The sequence below is a fragment of the Vicugna pacos genome, chromosome 2, assembly GCF_048564905.1.
Source record: "Vicugna pacos chromosome 2, VicPac4, whole genome shotgun sequence".
Taxonomy (NCBI): domain Eukaryota; kingdom Metazoa; phylum Chordata; class Mammalia; order Artiodactyla; family Camelidae; genus Vicugna; species Vicugna pacos.
The window spans coordinates 49,182,622-49,208,359 of record NC_132988.1 but is presented as its reverse complement, the minus strand read 5'-3'; the positions used below and the strand labels follow the sequence as shown (position 1 = coordinate 49,208,359).

Below are 25,738 nucleotides of genomic sequence, written 5' to 3'. Positions count from 1 at the left end.
AACTGACCTTAAGAAAAAAAAATTTTGAGGCGCCCCTCTAGTTATTTCTTATTAGAATATTACAATAAAATCATATGTATATATATACACACACATATACATATAAAACATGACTGAATTATGGTAACATTGTAACAAAAATAAACATAATACTTGGTATGAACTCCTTATGCTCTTAACTCTGAAAGAACTTCATGTATTAAATGTGGAAAAGCGTAAACTAGTAAAATTAGTATCTATATGCTACTTGATTTTTATTTTATTTGTTTACAAATTCAGTTGTCTCTTGAAACAATTGTAGAGCTGACTGCTACAGGTTTAGTTTCTTTTAAGTTTGGCATGTCTATACTAACTGCTGTATTCCCTATAGAATGACCAGTTTCCTCTGCTAGAACCTTTAGGAGACCTTTGTTCTTTCTTTCACTGCAAATTGTTATCTATTCTGTGCTCATTTGCCTAAGACAAAGTACTATTACATGGTGCCGACAGGATCATAACCTAAATGCAACGCAGGCTCGGGAATCATGTGTCAGTGCTTAGCTATAAGTGGGAACCAAGGTGAGCTAGACTATATTTATATTAATTATTATAGATTAGTGAAATAAATCACAACATGAGGAAAAATATCTGATAAAGAATTCAAAGATTCTAGTTTGAAATACACTGATATAGAGGTTATAAAAGCCCGTTTGTAACATACCTACAGTTGAATTTGTTGAGTCTGACCTTGGACTCTCTAGAGTCAAGAAATGCTAGGCAGGTAGGACCGATAAACTAATAAACTAGATTCTAAAGTGAAGGTAAAGGAAGAAAGAAAGGGCTTAGATGCATTTTAAAGTTCATTCCTGTTGTGAAATTCAGACCATAATTTCTTACAGACAAGTAGTTAATGTCTCCAGGTCAGTCCACAAAGGACTGTTCTCTAAATCCAGCCTCTCTATATGTGCTATGTTCTTATGAGAAAATGCTCCATAGAGTTTTGGATTGGTATCGCAAGAATGATCTATCCTCTGCCCAACAGAATGAAGCCTCCTACCTTTCTGTTTAGTTAGCAGAAATTCTCCTTGCTTCAAGCAGCAGGAGTTAGTTACTTCCAGTGGCTTAGGACAGATACTCAAACAGAATAGGAAGAATTGGACTGAGGGTAAAAATCATATTTAGTGGTTGGATGAAATTTTCAGGAAGTTGGAGATTTGTGGCCAAGGAATCTGTACATTTAGCCTCGGGTGTCACTTATGGTTGAGTTGGCTCTAGGATCCTCTTTTCTTCTTCACTGCCAGATTGGTTCACTCACATTCCTCTCCACCGCCAGTATCAATTGCTTTCTTACAGGAACCTCAAACTTTCTTCCTTTCTATCCTGTTCCCTATTGAAAGTATAATCTCACAGGGTTTTTTTCTTTCCTATATTTTTGGGTTTTTTTTGTATTTTTTTGTATATTTTTGTATTTTCCTATATTTTGTATTTCCTATATTATGTATCCTGTTAAGCTTTCATAAGGGTTTTTATTTCTAATAATAAGACTTTAGTATTTACAGATGATTATAAGCAAGTTGCTGATGGCATGAAGGTCAGCAAGAGAGTGGCTAAAGTGAGAAGGAGGTCATAAACTCTCATTTGATCCTGGTTTCCTTTCTACCACCACCCCAAACCCCTACTCAGCAAACTAGACCCAAGAGAAAAAGTCACAAGATTCAACTCTATTTAACGGAAAATGAGAAATGATTATTGTAATAATTTCTTTGATGTAACAAATCAGTACAAACTTAGTGGTTTAAAACAACCCAGTTTTACAGATTTGGAGGTCAGAATTCTGAAATGGATCTCACTGCTCTAAAATCAAGGTATAAGCTGGGTTCATTCCTTTCTGGAAGTTCTAGGGCAGAATCTGTTTTCTTGCCCTTTCCAGCTTCCAGAGGCCACCAGCATTCCTTGGCTCATGACCCTCTTCCATCTTCAAAGCCAGCAATGGCTGGTTGAGTCTTTGTCACATCATAGCACTCTGTCACATTCATCTGCCTCCTTTCACTTATGTAATGACCTTTGTGATTATATTGGGCCCACAGGGATAATCTACCCGCTTAAAGGCCAAATGATTAGCAACCTGAACTCCATCTACAACTTTAATTCCTCCTTGCTGTGTAACATAACATTTTCACAGGTTCCAGGGACTAGGTGTGGAGTCCCTAGTCTTTGGTGGCAGCAGGGAGAAGGGGGAGGACATTATTCTGGGGACTACAGCTATTTATAATTCATTGGGTACTCTTGAATTGAGGAGTAACTTCTTCCCTTTCCTCCATTGATTCCCACTTTATTCATCCGAAAAAATATTTGACCACATACTCAAAATATCCAGTGTCAAATGGTGTAGAAAGTTCAAATATACTAGGGATTAGAAATTTGTGAACTAAATTTTGTCACCAAGTCATCTGTCACTGAGTGAAGTGGTGTTGACACAGTTAAAGTAGGTTGGGGAGTGAATCGAAAGAGAAAAAAATGGAGAGCTTGGCTATGATTTAAAAAACTGGAAGATAGAGTATTAGCTTAGAGAACTTAGGATCAAAGGAGGATTTTTTTTTAGAATGAGAGAGATTTAAGGATGTTTATGGTCAAGTAAGAGTCATGAGGGTGATGAGATACACAGGAGAGGGATTAATGGGTGGAACCAGTTCCTTCACAAGATGTGGCTGTTGGTCAGGAAGTATTTGATTCTGTACAAGGTTGGTAAACCTATAGGGGACTAGAGGGAAGAAAATTAGAATGGGTAAAAAGTGAAGATAAATTTTAGGTGGGAGGAGGCAGGAGGTTGACCATTAATATTCAATGTTCTCAACCTGGTAAAATAGGAAGGAGGGCTGTGCGATGACAATGAGTTGGGCACGTGAAAAGGAGGTAACAGTGGAATCACTAAAGATGGAAACTGAAGAACTAATGAAAGAAAAGAAAAAAAGGCCTTACTAAGGGCCTAAGATAGAAGATCATGAATTTGTAGGGGCAATTTTCCATATGGTTGTATAATTGTTTTCCCTCAGCTTTTAGAACTCTCACGTGTGTGTTACTGGATTTGTTAATAGAGGCTTGCATTGCTAATCAATGTGTGAATATGTGTATAAAAAATCAGTGCTTTTAAAAAATGGTATAGTTCAGTACATTATATTGGTACTTTGTGTGTGTGTGAAATGAACAGCTCTTCTCAAAAATTAAGTTCATGTCTCAAGAAACTGAAATGACAGAACAGAAATTTATATGCCAAATGAGAAAGAGAGGGAGTGTAGAAAGAAATGAGAGGCATTTTACATTTAATCCAGATTCACTAGGAGATATTTATTGAACACCTACTATGCATCAAGCTCTGAACTTGGCTTGTAGATAAAATTTACATGATTTTCATACTTTTTTTTCCCCAGGAGTCCTTAAGTCTGTAAAACTAAGAAGCTGCTTGGGTTGGAAGCTGAAGCCTTGCCCACTCAGATTCTTTATTGCTCTCCTCTCCTTCCATCTCCAATCCCCACTTCTACTCAGGATACCTCCGATGGTTCTTTGGGTATCTCCAGTGTTTATTAAACACAGTTTGAATAACCAAAGGTCTAAAGAATATTAATACTGAAGCCTCATTATAAGAATAATAGTCACATGTAAAACAAATAATGTGAAATATATTAGGGATAAATGAAGACAGGCACTCAGAGAATCTGGCCTCACGGCAGACATGTGATAGAGACAACAGAATTTCAACTGGCTAACATCTCAGTACAAGCCAGCAATGTGCTTACAGCTGCCCAAAGAACCTATACAGTTGTACCCTGAAAGATGGGACTGAGTTGTCCAGAGCAAGGCAGTTGCCACTTCCTCATCTCTACTGGTCATACCACAATAGATTATGTTTTTTCAACAGCTTTCTTGAAATATAATTGACATACAGTAAATTGTGCATAAAATTCACACTTTGTTGAGCTGACATATGTATACACCCGTGAAACTGCCACCAAAATCAAGATAATGAACGAATCCATCTCCGCAAGTGTCTTTGTGCTCCTTTGTATACTCTTCCTCTTGTTTTTCCTATTCCCGTCTCCCCTTATCCACAGGAAACCACTCATCTGTTTTCTGCCACTATAGATTAGTTTGTATTTTCTAGAATTTTGTTTAAATAGAATCATACAGTATGTCCTATTTTCTTGTCTGGCTTTTTTTCACTCAGCATTATTGTCCTGAGATTTATCTATGTTGTGTCTCTTAAGAATTCATTAGTTTTGTTTAATTGCTGAGTAGTAGTTTAGTTGATGGACATGCCACAATGTCTTTATCCATTCACCTGTCAGTGGACATTTGGATTGTTTCCACTTGTTGTCTATTACAAATACAGCTGCTGTGAACATTCTTGTACAGGTGTTTGTGTGGACACATGCTTTCATTTCTCTTGAGTAAATAGCCAGAAGTGGAATGGCTGGATCATATAGCAGGCATATGTTTAACTTTTAAGACACTGCCAAACTCTTCTCCCAGGTGGCTATACCTTTTTACATTCCTGCCAGCTGTGTATGAGCGTTCCAGTTCCTCATGACTTGTTAGGATTAGCCTTCCCAGTCTTAGCCATTCTAATAGGTATGTGTGGTATCTTCATTGTCATTTTAATTTGCATTTCCCTAGTGACTAATGATATTCAGCATCGTTTCATGTGCTGCTTCCATGTACTGCTTTGCCATCCACATACCTTCTTTGAAGAAAAGTCTGTCTATATTTTTTCACTCATTCCTTGTTGGGTCCCTTTTGTCAGTATTTATTTACAGGCAACACAGATTAAACATGTTTAGCAGCCTTAAAGGATTTTAAAAAGTAACAAAGTCATAACAAGATAAAATATGCAAGGGGGAGTATGAAAAAGGCTTGAATGACTTTATGAGATGGTGGAATTTAAGGGCTGACTATATAAATCTGAATATTAAGTGTGTTTTTCATTATTAGCTAGCAGAACCACCTCAACCCATATTGGTTAGTCCCTAAGTTATGTCTGAAACTAAGAGTGTACGTAGTAGTACACCAGAGCTGGCTTACGCTGCCTTCTGAGTACCAATTTAAAATTTTTAAGGTATTTTGCAGGCTGACTGTTAAACATAGCCATTATCAGAAATTACATAAACTGGCAGTTATTGTAAAATCCAATATATGAGACTGAAAGATAAATACTCAAAACTAATTTTCTAGTCATTTTACAATATTTTATTATTATCCATGTTTTTATGGTTATGCCTATGGTGGAAGTATTATAATTTGATGGTATACCCCTCTTTCCAACTCTTGTGCTCAGTGATGTCTTGTGGTAGCTTGAAGTAGGTCACAGTGGGAGTATTTACCCCAGAGAAATTTGCAAACGTTCACAATCAGAGTTTTTTGGAGGTGGGAGTGAGGGAGGACCTAGTTGTTAGTACACCAGTAAAGACAGAGCCCTTCAAACTATACTGACTTAATGTCTGTGATGAATAATGGAAGCTTCAGTCACATGGAGAATTCACCTTTATGAAACATTTAATTCCTCAAAAACATCAATATTTTTGCTGCAGAATAAAGCTTACACCATCTGTTTTTCTTGCTGCTCAGTTTTTTCTCACTTCCAAGTTCCCTAAGGTTGAGAATGCCAAAGCCTAACTACTGGATAAGGGAGGATGCTAACACATTATTTCTGTGATCTCAAATTTTAAAGTACATAAATTTTTTGGCGGGGGGAGTAGAACTAGAAAGGATGTTAAATACAGAAAGTCATAGTGGGCAAAAAAATAAGAAAGACAAACAGCTCTATATAACCAAGTTTCAATTCAGGTAGGAATAGGGGAAATTAGACTAAAATGAGAAGGAGTAAACAGTGATACAAGAGCAAGTCCAAATTCAGCAGAGATGCTGGAAGTTATCTGGAATTTAAAGTTACAGACTTGGTAACAGTACAGCAGTCTAGGGATAATCACACTGCAGAGGACAGATTCTTAGTACAGAGGATGAAGTGACTGCTGTGGTTGAGGTCCGTTACAGTTTATTTTTTAAAAGTACTAGGAGAAACTAAAGATTTCAGAAGGAACAGAAACCATCTTAAATCCCAGGATCTAAATGAAAGGCATATAAATTTAAAATATAAAAAACTAAACATATGCATATGGCTTTCAATAAGACATTCTTTATGTCTCATAAAATTCAAATAGAGGAAATGTTTGCCTGGATTATAGTAAGGTCCTAGTAGGGACAACTATTTAGAGTGATGCACATAAAGAATAACAGTTTGGTATTAAGTTGGAGGGACCAAATAATCCTTAAACTAGTCAATGCTCTATATAATCCCTTTACCAATAAATGGGACAAAATAGGTAAAACTTTATCAACTTAATCAGTAGGTACAAACATTTTTAAGTTAAAAATGAGGAGGGAATACTAATTCCAAAGGAGATAACTTCTTTCTAGGAACTTAAAATCTGGTGAAGGAGACTGAATGAAATGATCTCAGATGAAAAATACCGAATATATGAAACTATTAAATGTAATAGAGAACCATCTGCTGGACATTTCCACAATTAACATTAAATAAATCACTATTTTTCTCCCTTTGTCCTAATTTCCAAAATTGGGCCCTCTTCTGACTGACCTATTTAGGTGAATATATTTTCTAGTCATCAAGATTCAATATTGGAGTAATTTTTTTTCTTTCACTCTTTTCTTATCAGTCTCTACTTTAGGCCTTCAAATGCACATTTAGACCTTCCATTTCATAATATACATTTAAAAATATTGTCATCATTATATTTGTATGACCACTCTGTGAGTTAAGCAGGCGTTAACATTTCATCATTCTGCTGAAGGCCTACAAGGTGACTGGCATGTAAACAGGAAGCAGAGTAAGACAGGTTACATGACTTGCCCAGGGTGACAGGACGCGTCGTTACAAGTCCTGTGATTTGAATGTCAACATTCGTTTCATTACACTATGATGCCTCCCACCAACTCATATTTGGTCCATTACTGTATATCCTAGTGGGTTTCTGGGTCTTCACTCTTCTGTCTGTCTTGCATATCACTATCAGGTTAAACATAGCTTTTATTAAAAGATATCGATATCTCAATAAAGAAGTTTTCCAGTGGTTTCCTATTATGTAGATAATAAAAACCAGAATTTTATCTCTGCTTTATATGTGAAATCTCTAATCATACCAGGCCCCTCATGTTCCTTTGAATATACTTTTAACTTCCTGAGACTGCCTTTGCCTCTAACAGTGTTTCCCTTCTTTGAGTTACAGATCCCTGAGTAACAGTAATTGCAGGGGACCTGGACATTACTATATATTATATAATACATAAATATATTTATTATATTACTTACTTATGTATAGTATATAGACTCAACATATGTACAACTACTACGTTATGTGTTTTGATGGAGAGGGGACGGAACATCCAGTAAAGTTTCTGACATTAAAAAGAGTCCCTGCAACCTAAGTGTTCATCAACAGATGAATGGATTAAGAGGTAGTGTGTGAATATACATATATATGTGTGAATAATACTTAGCCATAAAAAAGAATGTGTGTGTGTGTGTGTGTGTATGTGTATATATATATATATATATATATATATATATAAATACTACTCAGCCATAAAAGGAATGAAATTTTTGCCACTTACAACAACATGGTTGGACTTGGTACTATGCTAAGTGAAATAAGTCAAACATAGAAAGACAAATATTGTATGATTTCACTCATATGTAGTATCTAAAAAAGAAAACAAACTAGTGAATATAACAAAAGAAACAGATTCACAGATACAGAGAACAAACTTGTGGTTACCAGTGGGGAGAAGGAAGAGGGGAGGGGTAAGATAAGGAAAAAGGATTAAGAGGTACAAACTACTATGTATAAAATAAATAAGCTAAAAGGATATATTGTATAGCACAGAGAATGTAGCCAATATTTTATAATAACTATAAATGGAATATAATACTTAAAAGTTGAATCACTATGTTGTACACCTGAAACTGATATAATATTGAACATCAGCTATACCTCAATGGGAAAAAAAAAAGTCTTCTGCAATTCCACTGCAGGTAATGAAGAATTAGGTGGTTTTGATTATGTTTCTGCTGAGAACAACTAGAAAAGCTGAGCTAAAACAAAAATACATGTGTTTAAAGGCATTGGAAAGTTGCCAAAACAGTGAGGATTGCAGGGCCAAGATCTAGTAGAGGAGGTGGGCTGGAGAGATGCTTGCAGCATGTCTGTTGGAGGCATCTGTCTCTTATAAAAGCAACAAAGAAGGTGAGCTTTTTGCAAGCTCACAAGCCTAAGTGGCGATGGAAAGGGAGAAAAACTGGAACTGGTCTCACTAAGAAAGAGATAAACACCTCAGTCTTTCAGCTGAGATCCTAATGCACTGTACCGTAGGAGTCAGAGTGAACTGAAAATAGCTTGGAACTGGCAGGGACTGAATCATCTCAGGCCCTAACTGGACTGTAGTGAGCTGAGTCTGCTAATGGCCCTAGTCTAGCTGCCTAATAGGAGTAAAAGAAATCCTCTCAAAAGAAAATAATGATATCCAGAGCCTCCAAATGCCTCTGCAATATTTTATGTACAATATCCAGCATATATAAAACAATAGTTGGGTGTGTAAGATGATATGACAAGACAGAGAAGAAACCACAGAAACAGGACCCACAGGGATTATGAAATGAAGACTTTAAAATGCAATGATTAATATTTTCAGGAACTTAAAATAGAAGAGTAAGAAGTCTGTAGAGAATGGAAACAACTGAATGGAATTCTATAATTGAAAGATATAACAAATTAAAAACCAAGTGATTGGATACAGCAGCCAACTATACAGAGCAGAAGACAAAATTAGGGAACTGGAAGAAAAATTCAAAAGAAAATATGGTAGCAGGGGAGGGTTCAGCTCAAGTGGTAGAGCACATGCCTGGTGTGCACAAGGTCCTGGGTTCAGTCCCCAGCACCTCCTCTAAAAATAAATAAACCTAATTACTTCCCTCCCCCCCTAAAAAAATAGAATAATAATAAAATAAAATATTTTTAAAAAGAAGAAAATACACAAATTAACAAGGAGACAAAAGGATGAAAAATGGAAAAAAATTAAAGTGGAAGAGATACTTAATACAGAGTTTTAAAAAAAGGTCTAATATAGGTATAATTAAGACCAAGAAGGAGAAGAGTGAGGTTCTAACAAAGTGACACTGGAAGAGATGTCTCAAATAAAAAGCATCATGCCTCAGATTCAAGAAGCACTAAAAACCTTAAGAAAAAGGTAAAGAAAATCACACCTAGGCACATCATATTAAAGCTGCTGAAAACCAAAAAAGAGGAAAATGTTAAGCATCCATAGATAAAAAAGATCACTCTATCGAATAAGACAACTGTTTAGCAACAGAATCTATCTACAGAGTACCAAAAGAAAATACCACCAACTTACAGTTCATATTCAAATAATAGAACTTTCAAAAATTAAGGCAGTATAAAGATGTTTTCAAACAGACAAACTGAGAATCTATCACCAGCATCTCTGCCTTAGAGCAGATGATCCCAGATAGAAGCTGTCAGATTCTGGAAGGGATGGAGAACAATGAAAAGGAAAACTATATGGGTAAATATCAATGAATATAAACTTTACAAAGCAATGCTGATATATCATGTTGTTACACAGATTTAAAACAACACATGAATTGAGAGGCAAGGATAAATGAAGTAGTCTAAGGTGTTCACATTGTCCAAGAAGTGGATACAGTGCTAATGTACACTGGACTTTTAGATGTGAAGGATGCACATTCTAATTTCTAGAGTAATTAAAGAATAGTAAAAGAACATATAACTAAAAAGCCAATCAAAAGTAAAATATGGAATAAAAAAGCCTGATTTATCCCAAAGAAACTAGAGGAAAAAGAGTGAAGAACACGTGAGACAAACAGTAGGATGGCAGCTTTAGAGCCCTATATATTAGTAATTACCTTAAATATGAACTGATTATCCCAACTGAAAGACAAAGACAAATCACCTTGGATTTATAAAGATACACCTTTAACCTGTTTTCAAGAGACAAATCTTAAATATTAAAATGCAGAAAAGTTTGAAGTGAAAAGATACACAAAAACTAACAGAAAAAGACTGTGGCTATGCTAATATACAAGTAGATTTTAGGCAGGAAATAATACAAGAGATAAAAAGGTCATGTGTCAGGAGTCCTAACAGGAAACAAAGAACAAACAGGATCATTTAAGGAAGGTTTACTTACGGAGGGACTAATTACTAATGTGTGTAACTATCCTTGTATCCTTGTAACCCAGGGCTAACTGCAGGGGAACTGTACCTCTCTTAAGCCCCAAGAGGAAGAAGAAGAAGAGGAAGGAGTTAACCAAAATCTGGAAGGAAAAGAATTGTGAAGAGTTCACATGAGAGAGGCAATGAGCTTTGGTCAAGGTACACATCCAGTTCAAGGCAACCTCTACAGGAGGGAGCCAGGGGGAATATATATGCTCACCTCACTCTTTTCCACCATACAGTCTCCTCCCATCAGCTACGAAGTCATCATGGGGTGGTGTCAATTCAGTTATACTCTCATCTGAAACCAAAAACAGATACATACCCCAGAATTCTTCATATATGGTAGAGGAGAAAAGAAACAAGTAACAAAACATAATCATAGTTTCATAAGACCTGTTTTAGCTGGTCATGAGGACAAAGTTCATAAGCATAAGCTTTCTTTCATCACCTATTCTAGGTTTTTCTCTCACTCTGCCTGCACCTAAGCAAAAATCGAATTCTTTACCAGATGGGGTGACCCAAACATTCATTCTTATAAGATGAATCCTACTGGAAGTCCTTTCTGAGTTATCCTAGTTTTTTTTTTTTAACTGGCCAAGAGAATACTAATAAGCATCTTGATAAATACCATACATTCCATATATAGTCCTATTTACTTCACTGTGTAGCAGCAATCCAATTTCCCCATTTATTTTATTTTATTTTTTAATGGAGGTTCTGGGGATTGAACCCAAGACCTCATGTATACTAAGTACTGCACTCCACCACTGAGCTGTACCTACCTGACCCCCAATTTCTCCCTGTCTAAAAGGATCTTTCACCCCTGCCAGTAGTGATCCCCTTCTCTTTCTGTTGGTTATTGATAGAAAAAGCCCAAACTTAGTACAAAATTGGTAGGTACTGACAGGTATATATAGAATAGATAAGTTTATACTGTATAGCACAGGGAAATGTATACGAGATCTTATGGTAGCTCCCAGTGAAAAGGAATATGAAAATGAATATATGTATATTCATGTATGACTGAAAAATTGTGCTCTACACTGGAAATACACACAACATTGTAAACTGACTATAACTCAATAAAATTTAAAAAAAGAAAAAAAAAAGAAAAAGAAAAAGCCCAAACTTGCCAGCAAGCAGTATCTACTTCTAATTCACTGAAACCATGTTTCCTAGGAAGCTTTCCTCCCTTGATTACTAAAACTTCCAAAACAACTAAGTCCAAAGTTTCGGGGACCAAAAAACTCTTCAAGTGGGTTATTAGGCATAATAAGAGAACCCAACACAAGTGCATACATATGTACACCAAAAGACATACACAAAAATGTTCATTGCAGCTCTCCTCATAATAGCCAAAAAAGGGGAAACATCTCCAATATCTATCAGCAGTAGAATGGATAAATAAATATGGTATATTCACAAAGTAGAATATTATATAGCAATGTAAATGAATGAACAATTGCTCCAGGTAACAACATGGATGGATCTCACAAACAATGATAAACAAAGGAAGCCAGACACCAGAAGAATACATTATACATTCAATTCATATAAATGTTAACCATTGTCAAAGCTAATCTTCGGTGTTAGAATTCAGGATAGTGATTACCTTTGGGAAAGAAGAAGAGTAATGACTAAGTAGGGGCAAAGTTACTGATGTGGGTGGTGATTACACAGTTATCTTCACTTTGTGGCAAGTTGTGCTGAACAATTATATTTGTGCATTTTTCTGTATGTATATTGTGTTTCCATTTAAAAGCTTATTTAAAAAAATTAATATAATTGCCCTCCTGTGTATAATGTATAATTTCTCTGCTTTTAAGTTGTTTTTCTTAGTTTTATCAGTTTGACTATAATGTACATAGGTGTGACTTTCATTGTAATTTTCCTGCTTGTGATTTACTCAGCTTTGTGGATTTGTAACTTTATGCTTTTCACCAAGTTTGGAAAACATGCCATCAGTATTTTTTTTTTCTTTTTTACAAAATCAGTCATACTGACAATAGAGGGACTACTCTCATCTCCACTTTCCATACCTTTTGGGGAAGGTGGTAGTATATATTGATTACTGATTTTAGGCATATACTTCATTCTTTAGGTCGCCACCCCAATTTACAGGTTGTATCCCCGCTGGCCTCATAAATGGAACCAGTTTTCCAATTTGTTCTCCCCAAGTTCCTGTCTAGCCTGTCAACTCATAAGGCACTGACAGTGAACCAGTGTATACCCTTACCTCAGACTGCGTCTCCTAAACTTCTTCCCCATGGAAGGATTTCCCTTTACTATTACATGTCAGGGCCACTAAAGAGTGGTGGGGTGTGTCGTGACCACTCACATCCAGCTATTGCCTGCCCACTGCACATCCTTTCGTGGATGAACAGGACTCATACTTCTTTCTCTGCCATTAATTGGTCAGAGGGAACTCCTTATGAAGTCAGCGTATGTGGGCTGGGGGAGAAGTGCTGAAGGACTTCAGGGGCAGGGGCTATAGGAGTCTGAGCCACCTGCATCTGGTTGACTTGTGGCCGTGTCCCCAGTCTTACGGGGATGGGCTGCTGCTGTGCTTGTCCAACTGTATGATTTGGCGAACCAGATAACACCAGTTCACGATGGGCGGTTTTATTATTCACATGGTCACTTGATGTCCTGTGGTCAGGTGTTCCATCTCTACCAGGTAGCAGGAGCTGCTTTTCAAATAAACAAGACAAATTTTTTTTTTTAAAACAAAATGTTCAAAGAAACAAACTTAAATGCTGTTTGCTGAGGAAGATACATCCTTATTCCAAAACCAAAGGGTCTATGTTGTAACTGTCCTACTGGAGCATATCCAAGGTTTCATGTAACATCTCTACCACATGAACTTCCAATGCCACTGGATCTGCCCAATCATGAGGCCCAACTGGCAAGACAGTTTGCTCTGGGCCCCACTCAAAACTAGTAGTCTTTTAGTTACCCAGGAAACAGCAGGGTGCAGGGTGACCTGCTCTAAGCTATATTTTGTTGCCTCCAGAACCCAGAAAGGCCTGTTACACATTTTCTCCTTTTCCTTTGTGGTAGTGGTAGAAAACACAATGACCCATCACTTACCTGAAAGGACATCCTAACGTGTCTTAGGCCACTGCAGCTCTCGAAACTTATGGCAGGTCCTGGAAGTTTTGCAGGGTTTATCGTGCATCTTCTGGCATGCATATGTCTTACCAAAATATGCAGAATGCTTGCTACTCCTTGTACACTAGGTTCATTTAATATAATTTCTTTGCTATAATAGACCAGTGTGACACCCTATGGCACAGTGAGCTAATCAAGGTCCCTTCATATAATAGAGACAACAGTAAAGTTGACACAGCCTTGAGACAAGACAGTTAAGATTTACTGTTGTCCCTTCCGTTTAAATGCAATCTGCTTCTGATTTTCTTTACTGATTGGAATGGGGTAGGGGTGAGGCACATTTCCGGATCAATACCTGTATATCATGTCAAAGTCCATATTAATTTCCTCCAATTAAGATACCACACTTGGATACCACAACTACAACTGCCCCCACCCCCGCACCTGATCAAGCTTTGCGATAATCCACTGTCATTCTTCACTATCCATCTGTTTTTTACACTATCATCTCTATGACCCATCTGGTGACCACACAGGGAATTAAAATGGGAATAGGATATGAATCATCATGTCAGCATGGTGGTGCTATTTTTTTGGGAGGGAGTGGTAGACAAGCAGTTCTGAACTTCCAAGTAGTCCTTCCTACCATAACACTCACTCCATTCATTGCTCAGGAAACCAAAATGAAGGTTGCTTCAGTTATTAAAATATATTTATTCTTACTATACATCTGGGACTGGAGAACTAACCTCAGTATGGGTCTCTATGGGCTCAGTGTTAGCCAGACTCAGCCCAAGACTCCATCTGTCATTTGACTTTCTTAGCCCCCCTATTCTAACCAATAAATGGCCACTGGAGAAGAATTAAGGCACTGATTCCCTAATTTGCTCACCGGAGTTACCCGGGGAGCTTAAAAAATACAAATGCCTAGGTATCGCCCCAGAAGTTATCTGTTAATTGGCTTGGGGTGGGCGTTAGAATTCTAAGGTGTTCTCATGTGCAGACAAGGTTGGGAACCACTGGATTAGGACTCATTCATGGTTGTACCGCTGTGGCTGCATTGCAGGGTTCTTCCTCAAAGGGATCAAATCTCTCCCCATCATCAAGAAGTACCAAGTCTGTGAACTGGATGGGATGCTTCAAATTCAACACAAGTTGGTTTACATTACAGAATTCTTCCACCTATATAGATGTCAAGCAGCACCTTAATAGGTTAATCTCTTTCATTTCTAGGGACCTCATGATCATTTAGCCATCCATTATCACTTTTCCCTGTGGGTCAAAACACTCTGGTTAACACTGTCTTCTTTGGTTTACTATGGTAATTGTGCCTACCTTGTCTCTGATGGTTATATACCATCATACGGCCTCCACCACTGTGGGATATATTTGATCAAGAACTCGTATCCAGAATGTATTAAGAAGTCCTAAAATTTAATAAGAAAAAGATTGACAACTCAACAGAAATATGGGTTAGTGACTTGGACAAGCACTTCAAAAAAGAGGCTCTCCAAGTGGCAAATAACATAAAATGATGCTCAACCTCAATAGTCATTGGGAAAAAGCAAATTAATACCAAATGACATACTACTACACCCCCATCAGAATGGCTGAAGTAAACAGACTGACAATACCAACTGCTGCCCAGGGTGTGGAAAACATGAAACTTCCATATACTGCTGGTGAGGATATAAATAACTTTGGAAAACTGCCATTCTTTACCAAATTTAATCCTACCTCTCAATAGAAATGTCTGCCCATGTACAGCAAATGACATATCAAAGAATGTTTGTGGCCCCATTATTGGTTAATAGCCCCAAAGTAGAAATAACCCAAATATCCATAAATACATAGTTTATCCTTATAATGGAATATAGCAATGGATATGAACAAACTACTCTGCAAACAACACAGATGACTCTCACAAATATAATGGTGAAATACACATTTAATCTGATTCATGTAAGATTCAAAATCAGGCAAAACTAATCTATGGTGGAAGTTAGTAAGAGTGGTTCACTTAGAGAGGAGGGGCAGGGCAGTTACTGAGAGGTCACATCAGAGGATTTCCATGTAACAGGTAATATTCTATTTCCTGGGTGGTAGATACAGGGGAACTTTTACTTTATGATAGATAACTTCACTTATTTCTGCAGTATGCTGTATTTTTTTAAAGGGTGGTCCTAGTAAGTTTGGGAACTACTGGCTTATGCCTCCTTGCCCCTTCCATCAATACTTCTTCCTTCCAGGCCTAGTTCAGATTCCACAGCTTGTGTGAAGCCCAACTACTTCAGCTAGAAATGATTTATCTTCCTGCCTGATTTTTATTATATCTCTTGGGAGACAATGTAATACAGTAGAAATAGTATGGGCTAAAGGACATGGGCTTTATTCTGTAAGGCAGTAATAAGGAAGAGAGTGACGTGGTCATATTTGTATCTGCTCATCATGAACGTGTTTAATTATTTTTACTTATATTTCTTTGAATGTATGGACAAATATAAAAACTGACATACATATTACATGTAAGTGTAAATATTACATGTTAGATTGCTGTAATGTTTGATCCCAATGAATCTTGCCTCCTTTCTTTATGCCTCTTTGCAATGTGCCTTTGCCAGTTTATCACAAGATAGTTTATTTCCCCACATCTTACATCTAGGCTAGCCTTGCAACTCATCCGGCTACAGAGTGCAGTAGAAGTGACCTTGGGCAACTTCTCTGGAAGAGATTTAGAGAGGCTTTGCAGCTTCTTTTTTCCCCTTTTGGGACACTGCCCTGGGCCACTATGCTGCGTAAGACTGGGATGAAAGACCATGTGAAGGGGGCCACGTGAATGAATCCAGAGAAAAACAGCAGAAAACGTTCTAGCCAAAACACAGCATGGTGAGAAATAATAAATCATTATTGTTGTAAGCCATTAAATGTTGTGGTGGATTTGTAATGTGGGGGGAAGATGTCCCCTTTCCTTCGTTACCTAGCTCACCTGTTAATCTAGTCTGCTGCACCAGAGGCTGCTATTGTTGCTAATGCCCCTTTCTCTATTCTTCCTTTATTACCAGAACTCCCAAGTTTTTAGCTTGGTGCAGTGTTACACAGGCAAGGACTATACTTCCGAGCCACCACTGGAGCTGCAGCCATGTGACTACCTTTTGGCCCATGGGCTGTAAGTGGAAATGATGGCTAAAACTTCTGTGAAATGCCCTTAAAAAGAAAAGGTATGCTGTTTTTCCATTTCCCATTCCCAGATGTATCAGGAGCTGGAACAGCCATCTTGGGCCATGAAAACAGAAGCCACATATCAAGTGCAGCAGATTAACCAGCCAGAAGGAGCCTGGGCCCCGAACACCTGAGGCTGCGCTGTCAGTCTTGAACTGATTATTCCTGGGCTGTTTCAGAAGAGAAAAAAATAAACTTCCATTTTGTTTAAGTCATTATTATTTTGCCCTTAAAGCAACCAAACCTATATCCCAAGTAATATTTATTTTCCATTATTTCCCCCATATAATTATATACAAATACACGTGTATATATATTTACAAATATAAATATTTTTAGTGTAAACATGCACACACAAATATGCAAACATTTATGTGTGTTGATGATGATGTTTTATAGACTGGGATCAAATTATACACACTTTTCTTTATCTTGTTTTTTCTCATTAGCATAGTATCTAGTGGAAATCACAGTTCAACTCATATTGTTTTATTTTATTCCTTTTGATAGGACGCATAAACTGTAATCCACTCAGCCATTTCCCTATTAATGAGCTAATACTTTGTTACTTGTTTTTTGCTACTATGGATGATGCTGCAATGAATACTCTTACAGATAGATCCTTATGTATTTTGTTTCTGTAAGACAGATTCCCAAGAATGATATAGCTAAGACAAATCATATCTGTAGTTTAAAAAATTTTAACACAGGTTGCCAGACTGTTTTGCAAATAGGTTGAAAAAGTTCACATTTAAACCAGCAATGTTTAATACCCTTTTACTTAGATCCCTACCAGCAGTAGGTGTTATTGGTTATTTAACATTTTGCCCAATCTGAAAAGATGTTTCACTACACTTAGAATAGGAGAAATGCACAATAAAACTATACTAAGATTAAAATTTTTCACTTAGTCCCAAATCCAAAAGTTTTGATAACGTACTCTAATGACATGTTGTGGGGGCACTCTTACTTGTTTATATAACACTTACAGAGGCAAATTTGGCAATATCTGTCCAAATCACACACATACACACACACACACACACACAACACACACATCCCTCTTGACCTAGCAATCTTTTCTGAGAAATCTTGTACGTGTGAGACAAAATTATACACAGTATTATTCATTACCACATTGTTTTTAAAAGCAAAAGACTGAAAACAATGCAAATGTCCATCATAAGAGCTGGTAAAATAATTTCTGGCATTTTTGTAGTGGAATACTATGAAGCTGTTAAAGGATAAGGACTCTCATTACAGAGCTACTTAAAGAACTCTAAGTTGAGTTGTGGAACATAGTGCATATGATAACCTTTGCTTTAAAAAAAAGGAGAATGAAATAAACTTGTGTTTATATAGAAAAGCTCTGGGAATATATATGAGAAACTAATAAGAGTAGTTGTGAGATGGGTGGCATTGGCATGGGAAATGGGTGGATGGGAGATATGTGGGGGACACTTTAACTCAAAACATAAATACCTATCTATCTAGATGCACACCCACGCATACCATCTGAATGAATGACTCCTCAAAGAGGAAAGAAAAAGAAAAATAGTCCCAGTGGAGTGAATTCCCCAGTTTCCTTTATGTGACTTTTGACAAGTCAGTTTACTTATTTGATCCTTTCTTCAGTTGTAAAATGGGGGTAAGATCTGCTTCACAATGCTTTGGTGAGTACTAAATTAGATGTGTGCTCAGCTCAGTGTCTGTCACACAATAGGCACTTAAACATTAGTTGAATAAAAAAAATGGTGTGCCAATCTGTTAGGTAGGCCTAATTGGCATTTCATTATTTTAATTTGCATTTGCCTGATTTCTTCTGATTTTGAGCATCTCTTCACATTTGGATTTACACTTTGCTGAATTCATATTCCCAGCCCACTCACTTTTCTGTTGAATTGCTTGTTCCCTTGACATGAATTTCTAAGAGCTCTTTTAATATTGTAGATGTTAAACCTCATTGTAAATACTTTAAAAAATTTATTGTATATCTATTAATCTAACTACATTAAAGTTTTTGCATACAAGTTTTATTTCTTATACTGACAAATGCCTACCTTTTTTGAGCAGAATGTGTACTCTGCTGTTCTTGGGTGAAGTATTCTGTAAATGTCAATTAGATCCAGTTGATTGACAGTACTAGAGTTTAACTATATCCTCACTGATTTTCTGTCTGCTAGATCTATCAATTACTGAAAGAGGGCTGATTAAGTCTCCAGCTATAATAGTGGATTTCCCTGTTTCTCCTTGCAGTTCTATCCATTTTTGTCTTTGCTGCCTTAATGGTCTGTTGTTAGACCTACACACATTAAAGGTTGTTACATCTTTTCGGTGAATTGACCTCTTTGTCGTTATGTAATGCCCCTTTCTATCCCTGATAATTTTCCTTGTTCTGAAGTCTGTTTTGTCTGAATATAGCAACTTTAGTTTTCTTTTGATTAGTATTAGCATAATAAAATCTGTCCATTCTTTTACTTTTAACCTATCTGTGTCTTTAAAGTGGTTTTCTTATGTATGGTTCCTGAGGAAATAGAGATCAAGGCTGTTGGCTTCCACTCTCCAAATTAACCCTGGGTAAGTACAGAAACAGGGAGCAAGGGCTGGAGAAGTAAAATCAAAAACCGTAAGGAAACCCTTGTTAGGGTCAGAGTAAGTTGTTTAGTATTGTTCCTGCTGCTCCCCCACCAAACGGCCTACTTTGGGACAATCAGTGCCAGACAACTGATGACTACAGAAATCATCAGCAATAGATCAGGCTTCCCAGTGTAGGATAATATAAAGGGTCTGTTAAAGTGAGTTGCTGATTAAAAAAAATGGTGTGGGCTGACCAGATACTCTACAGCAGTGGACCTTCACTTCACCACTCCTTCCCCAAACCTCCAGGATTTCAGTGGATTACAACAGACTTCTGCTGCTGGATTATGAGTTTCAAGGCAAATTCTTGCTAGATGAGTTGTCCAGTGGAACAGGAGCCAACAGAGAGCACTTAAAACTCTTCTGTGGTGCCTGGAGTCCTCTGCTCTCTGTTCCTTAAACTTGTGGGAAGGGATAAAACTAGGGTCTGACCTTTTGCTCATCCTCCACATCCATTACCAGAAAGAGCGGTAGAGAATGAGCTTGTGGACCAAAATACCTAGACAGCTGAGGAGTATAATCACTATATAACACAACAAAGTAAAACAACATATGCCAACTGAAGCAGAATTATAGGAGCAGATATTTAATTAAAAAAGACAAGTTAATAATTTTTAAAAATTCAATTATTCATTAAACAAATTTTTACTGAGCACCTACCAAGTGTCAGGCACTAAGGATTCATCAGTGAACAAGACAGATAAAAATCTTTGTGAACTTTTCTAGTCATGGGAAATGGCATGGGGAACAGAGACAAAAACATACAAACAACTAAATATCTAACCAAATAATTCTAAAATTTCTAGTCTTTCTTTGTTGTTCCAGTGCTTTCATATCTGGAAAAAAATCTTCATCCAGAGATTTTAGCTTTACAATTAAAGTATTTTAAATTATAAAATAATATCGTACATGGTAAGAAATTCAAATAAAATGAAAGCAGAAAGTAAAAGACCTCATTAACTCTTCCCCATACTCTTTTCCACAGAATTAGTCATTTTTCTGTGTCCCCTTCCAGAAATTTCCTATGCACAATCAAATGTGTATATGTGTATAGTTTTAAAAATTTGTAATAGGATACTATACATATTTTCCACAACTTGCTTTTTTTTCACATATATGGATCTATTCCAGAGACAGAGGTTTTAAAGGACAGTAGAAAATTCATTTAAAAGGCCAAATTATAGAGAGAATACAAAGATCACTTTTTGCCAGGGGTTTGGGGTGGGGGTGGGAGGAGAGTAGCGGTGAACAGGTAGAACACAGGGCATTTTTAGGGCCGTGAAACTATTCCGTATGACACTATAACACTGGACACACGACATTATGCGTTTGTCAAAACCTACAGAACTGTACAACAGAAGGAGTAAACCCTAATGTAAACTATGGACTTCAGTTAATAGTAATGAATCAATGTTGGTTTATCAACTGTAACAAGTGTGCCACCCTAATGCAAGATGTTAATAATAGGAGAAACTGAGTGTATATATGTGTGTATACAGTAACATATGGGAACTCTGTATTTCCTGCCCAATTCTTCTGTAAACCTAGAACTGCTCTAAAAAATAAAGTCTGTCAAAAAACAAAAACAAAAACAAAAAAAACCCTTCATTTAGAACAACTGTTTTTAAAGCCTTGTATAGGATATTTTAGAGTTGGAGGCTAGAAGTCAAATATCAGGCAGATTGCTGCTATGGTCTAGGCATAAGATGATTAGTACTAAGGTATCAAAGTAAATTAGTTTGAACAGATTTGCTAATACCTAAGAAAATTACACCTTAGAAAGTCTCTAGGAATTTTCTACTAGGCAGTTCTATATACTGCTTGTTTTTAGCACCACAAAGTATTATCGAAGATTATTTTTAAATAGTTTCACCATTTGTTATTAATTTACAGATACCAATTTTTTTCTCTAGTTTTGCTTTTATTTCCAGTTTGCTGCATTTCCTATTAACATTGTGGGTAAGGCAAGGCAGTTAAAACATGGTTCCTCATAAACAAAGGGGAAGTATAACATAAGAATGCCAAAACCAAAATAAAAATACTCTTTAAAAAAAGTTTTGTTTATCCCTTAAAAATGTTTGAATAAATAAACTGACAGATGTAATAAAAATCCTCTTAAAAATTTGCTTCATTTCTCATGTTATAATCATTAATTTAACCCCAAACTTAAATCATTAATTTGAACCCAGGAGGGTAAGTCTCCTCTCACTTTGTTCAAACGTATTAGGCATTCCATTAATTTCATCTTACTGATCCAGTCTGTCTGCAATTCTTTTACCGCTCTCTTACTTTAGGTTTCTGATTTCCTTGATCACATGTCCTACTTCTTGGTCTAATCCTCATTAGGGGGACACGTCCTCTATTAGCTTCTTGAGAAAGGATGAACTGTAAATTTGAGACCTTTTAGGTTTGAAAATAACTTTATTCTAGCCTTATGTTTGATTGACAGCTTGGCTTGTACACAATTCTAAGTTAGAAGTAATTTTCCTTAAGAATTTTGAAGCATTGCTCCAATATCCTTTCACTTCCAGAGCTGCTGTTGAGAAGTCCAACTCATTTAACCTCTGTGTGCGTCATATGAAACCTGTTTTTTCTCTCTATAAACTTGTACAATCTACTCTTTGTCTCTCTACTTATCTTTGTAGAGAAAGGGGAGACAGGAGAAACATAGAGAAAGAGCTTGAGAAATTAGCATGGGGTCCCCTTAAACATCTTATACTTACAGCAATCTTAATCAGGTCCCCAAGAGCCACATGTGATTAGTATGGACACATTGCACTATCAAACAGACTGTGTAGCCCTAGAGCAACCATTGTGAAAAACAAAACAAGGTTCAGCTGTAATAAAAAAAGATACGCTGATAGTGATGTAAAAATAATTATGACAAAGATAAAAGCTAACACTACTGTGTGTGTATATGTGCCAAGTACTCTTTCAATTGCTTTATATACATTAATTCACTAAATTCGTATATACAATACAACCTTAAGAGGTAGGTATTACCTACATTCTTATAGGTTATATAATTTACCCTGGCAGAGCCAGAATTCTAGTCCAGTCCAGCTCCAGAGTCTTGTGGTCTTAACTATTATGCTATACTACCTGCCAGCAGTAGATGGTAGTCATTTTTTGTTGTTTATTGTGTTGCTTTTAAATATCTTTTCTTGACAAAATAAAAAGTTGGCAAACCTCTGTTGCTTTTCTCAATTAAAAAATCTACCAGTTGGTGAAGGGTGGAGGGTATATCTCAGTGGTAGAGCACATGCTTAGCATACACAAGGTCCTGGGTTCAATTCCCATTACCTCCACTTAAATAAATAAATCTGGTTGCCTCCCCACCCCCAAATTTATTGGCCACTGAAATATGAAAGCCTGGAAATCACCAGTTTATAGAGCCAGTAGAGAGCAAGAAAATGAAACTTTGAGAAAAGAGAACTGATGGAGAAAGATCTTGGAGGATCCGTTTTAGAACACAGGGAACAGTCAGACTTGAGGGACAGGGCAAGTGCTGAGTACGGGAGTAATTACAGTCACATTTAGAGATGATGGTGAGGAAAGATTCTCTGGTAACTAAAAATCAAGGTCATCTGAGTTCAAAATAAGCCTGATAGTATCAATTAGAAGACTTAAGTAAATAATATAGAACGGTAAATATTTGGAGGAACTTTTGTGAGGAATGGGTAAAAAAAATAAATCTAGGAATGGACTGACAGACTAGAAAAATAGAGATGGTTTCAACACTAAATATTTTAAAGAAGTGAAAGAATAAGGTTGGTGGGAGTAAGGGAGGGGACAATGTATAAACAAATACATGAAGCTGTGGTCAGAGGGTAGGATTTTGGAATTTAAGATCTCAAAGCCAAGGGCAGTGCTCATTCATTGATGATGATAAAGATGATAGTGATGATAATAACCATTCATTAAACACACTAAAAAATTAATTATATCTAGTCATAACAATCATTACTATCAGCATATTACAGAGAAGAAACTGAGGCCCTAAACGATTTTTCAGTAACACTCTCTTAACTTTTTCATAGAACTTAACAAGATGACTCCAAAATTCATATAGAGTAGGAAAGGGCCTGGCATTCCTAAGAAAATTTTGAAGAAAACTGAACAATGGAAAAGAATAAACAACCCATGGTTATGTGAAAACCTGATCTGAGATCAATGACATTACAAACAAACAAAAAACCAAACAAACAAACAAAAATGACATTACAAACATAAAAGAAAAAAAGTTAAACTAGTCAGTAAATGCTGCTATAACAATTAGTTGTTCATATATAAAATAAATAAAAGATCTCTATGTCATGCACAAAAATAGTACGCTGATTAAAGAAGAATAAAATATGAAGAATAAAAGTTTAAAACTTTTAGCAAAAAGATAGATGGATATCTTTTTGATTTTGAAGCAGGGAAGGATTTCTTTCTTTTTTTAGGAAAAGAGTTTTTAAACCAGACCCCCAAAACAGAAAACTAGGGAAAAATGAATAAATCTGACTACATTCAAACTAAATATCAGTATTAGAAAAGATACCATAAACAAAGGTTAAAGAAAAGACACAGACTGGAAGACAAGAGGTAACCAATATAACCAACAATGTATTATTATCCAGAAAATAAATCAATGAAAAAGATGAGTAAAGCAATAGAAAAATGAGCAAAGATGCCTAGAGATGTCCAGGAGGCATTTGAGATTAATACTAGAGACATCTGGGCTGGCAACAGAGGTTCTTCGGGCTACATGAACTTAACTGATCATATCTGAATTCACAGGACTAGACGAGCTTACAGAGGGAAAGCATGTAAAGAAATTAGAGATTTGGGCTAGGACATAAAGCATGCAAAGGATTACTGATCCTCACTCAAGTTCTTAACAATAAATAAAAACTTCTTTAACCTTATTCACATATTGATTATTTTGTCTGGACTTTTTTTTATCATAACTTTATACTTTTTAAAGATGGGGTCTAAATACAGAAAATAAACACTAACAAAACCAGATTTTATTGGACACTGTGTCAGAAGGTGGTCAGATAAGCCTGTCCTTTCTATTTGGAACAAAATTACCTTCAGCCCCTCTGTTTCAAATACTGCCAAGAAGGGAGGGTTGTGGAAATGAAATGCAAATTAAAAAATATAGGAGTTAAATCTTAAAGTAAAGGAAATTAAAGAAAATATTCCCTGTAATGCACAATAAATATTTTTTTCAATTGGTAGGTTAGGAACTATCTCCTTTTATACATTAGCATATTCATGTAATGCATCAGAAATAGCTAATATTTGCAGACACATCTTTAGATTTTAAGACCCCCCCCCCAAAAAAGAAAAATGTTTCATCCATATAGACTTCCACTCACTACATTTCTTCTACTTGGAAACAGTAAACCAACTATCCACATAAACTGCTCAGAGGAAGCCAGTCACAAAAAAACCCACATACTGTGTAATTCCTTTTCTATGATGTTCAAGAACACGCAAAGCAAGACAGAATAGTGCTATTGGTGGTAAGGGGATGTGATTAGCAGGGACACGAAGCTCTATGAGGCTTTTGGTATATTCTGCATATGTGGATATGGGTGTTTGTCACATCAAATTATATATTTGGCACTTGAGCATTTGATTGTATCTCTAATGAGGTATATATATTTTAATTTCTTTAAAGAAAAACTTCTTAAGAGGACTTAAGAATCTCACTCAACACAGCTTGTTTTACCCTTGTCAAGACAGCACAGTCTCCAATTAAGACACAAATATTTAATGGCCTTCTCCAAGCTTCTCTTCCCCTAATGGCCCCACTATCAACCGACCCCTGCCTCAACCATCACTCCAACAGAACAGTGTCAAGGACAAGGCTGCTTGAGATAATCATTTTCAGGATAAACAAGCTCCAGGGTCCTTCTTCCATCAAACCAAAATTAAGCTCCCAAGAGGAAATTAAAAGGAAATCATAATGTAAACGTGAATCTTTAAATCATCTCTGTGTATCATGTTCTACATTGCCTTAGCTCATGAACATAAAGCTGCATCTAAACATCTTCATAGAGATTTCCATTGTCACTTTACTTTGATGATTTTGATCAGGGTAAAGTGACAGAAAATCGGTTTATCTATATTTCAATTAACTCTCTTACTGATGGTTATTTTTTCAGTGAAGCACGATCACAAATATTAAACTGTTTAGTCCAGAGAGTGAAAAGTTGCTTTAAAAAAACCTTCCCTTTCTCACTTTAGGAGGAAAATACCAAGGGAAAAATAAAACCCATATAGTACAACTGGCTGCTACATTAAGTTATACAAAATGAAATTTTGGACCTTGCGCAGTTTCTTGTTACGTGTTGTCAGACGGGGTTCAGAACTGCAATGAGGCAGTGTACTGAGATACACATACTCAACAATGCACAACTCAGCAAGTGCGTTACTTGGGATAGTTTACTTCAGCAAAAACATGAAACAAACTT

General features: G+C 36.4%; 1 long non-coding RNA gene across 1 annotated transcript; it reads left to right on the top strand.

Annotated features, from left to right (window-relative positions):
• Positions 1 to 10,338: 10,338 nt before the first annotated feature.
• On the top strand, positions 10,339 to 16,899 carry LOC107034915 (uncharacterized). Its single transcript, XR_012059884.1, has 3 exons — positions 10,339 to 10,460; positions 16,078 to 16,301; positions 16,478 to 16,899. It is a non-coding gene; the product is annotated as an uncharacterized lncRNA (long non-coding RNA).
• The last annotated feature ends 8,839 nt before the right edge of the window (positions 16,900 to 25,738 follow it).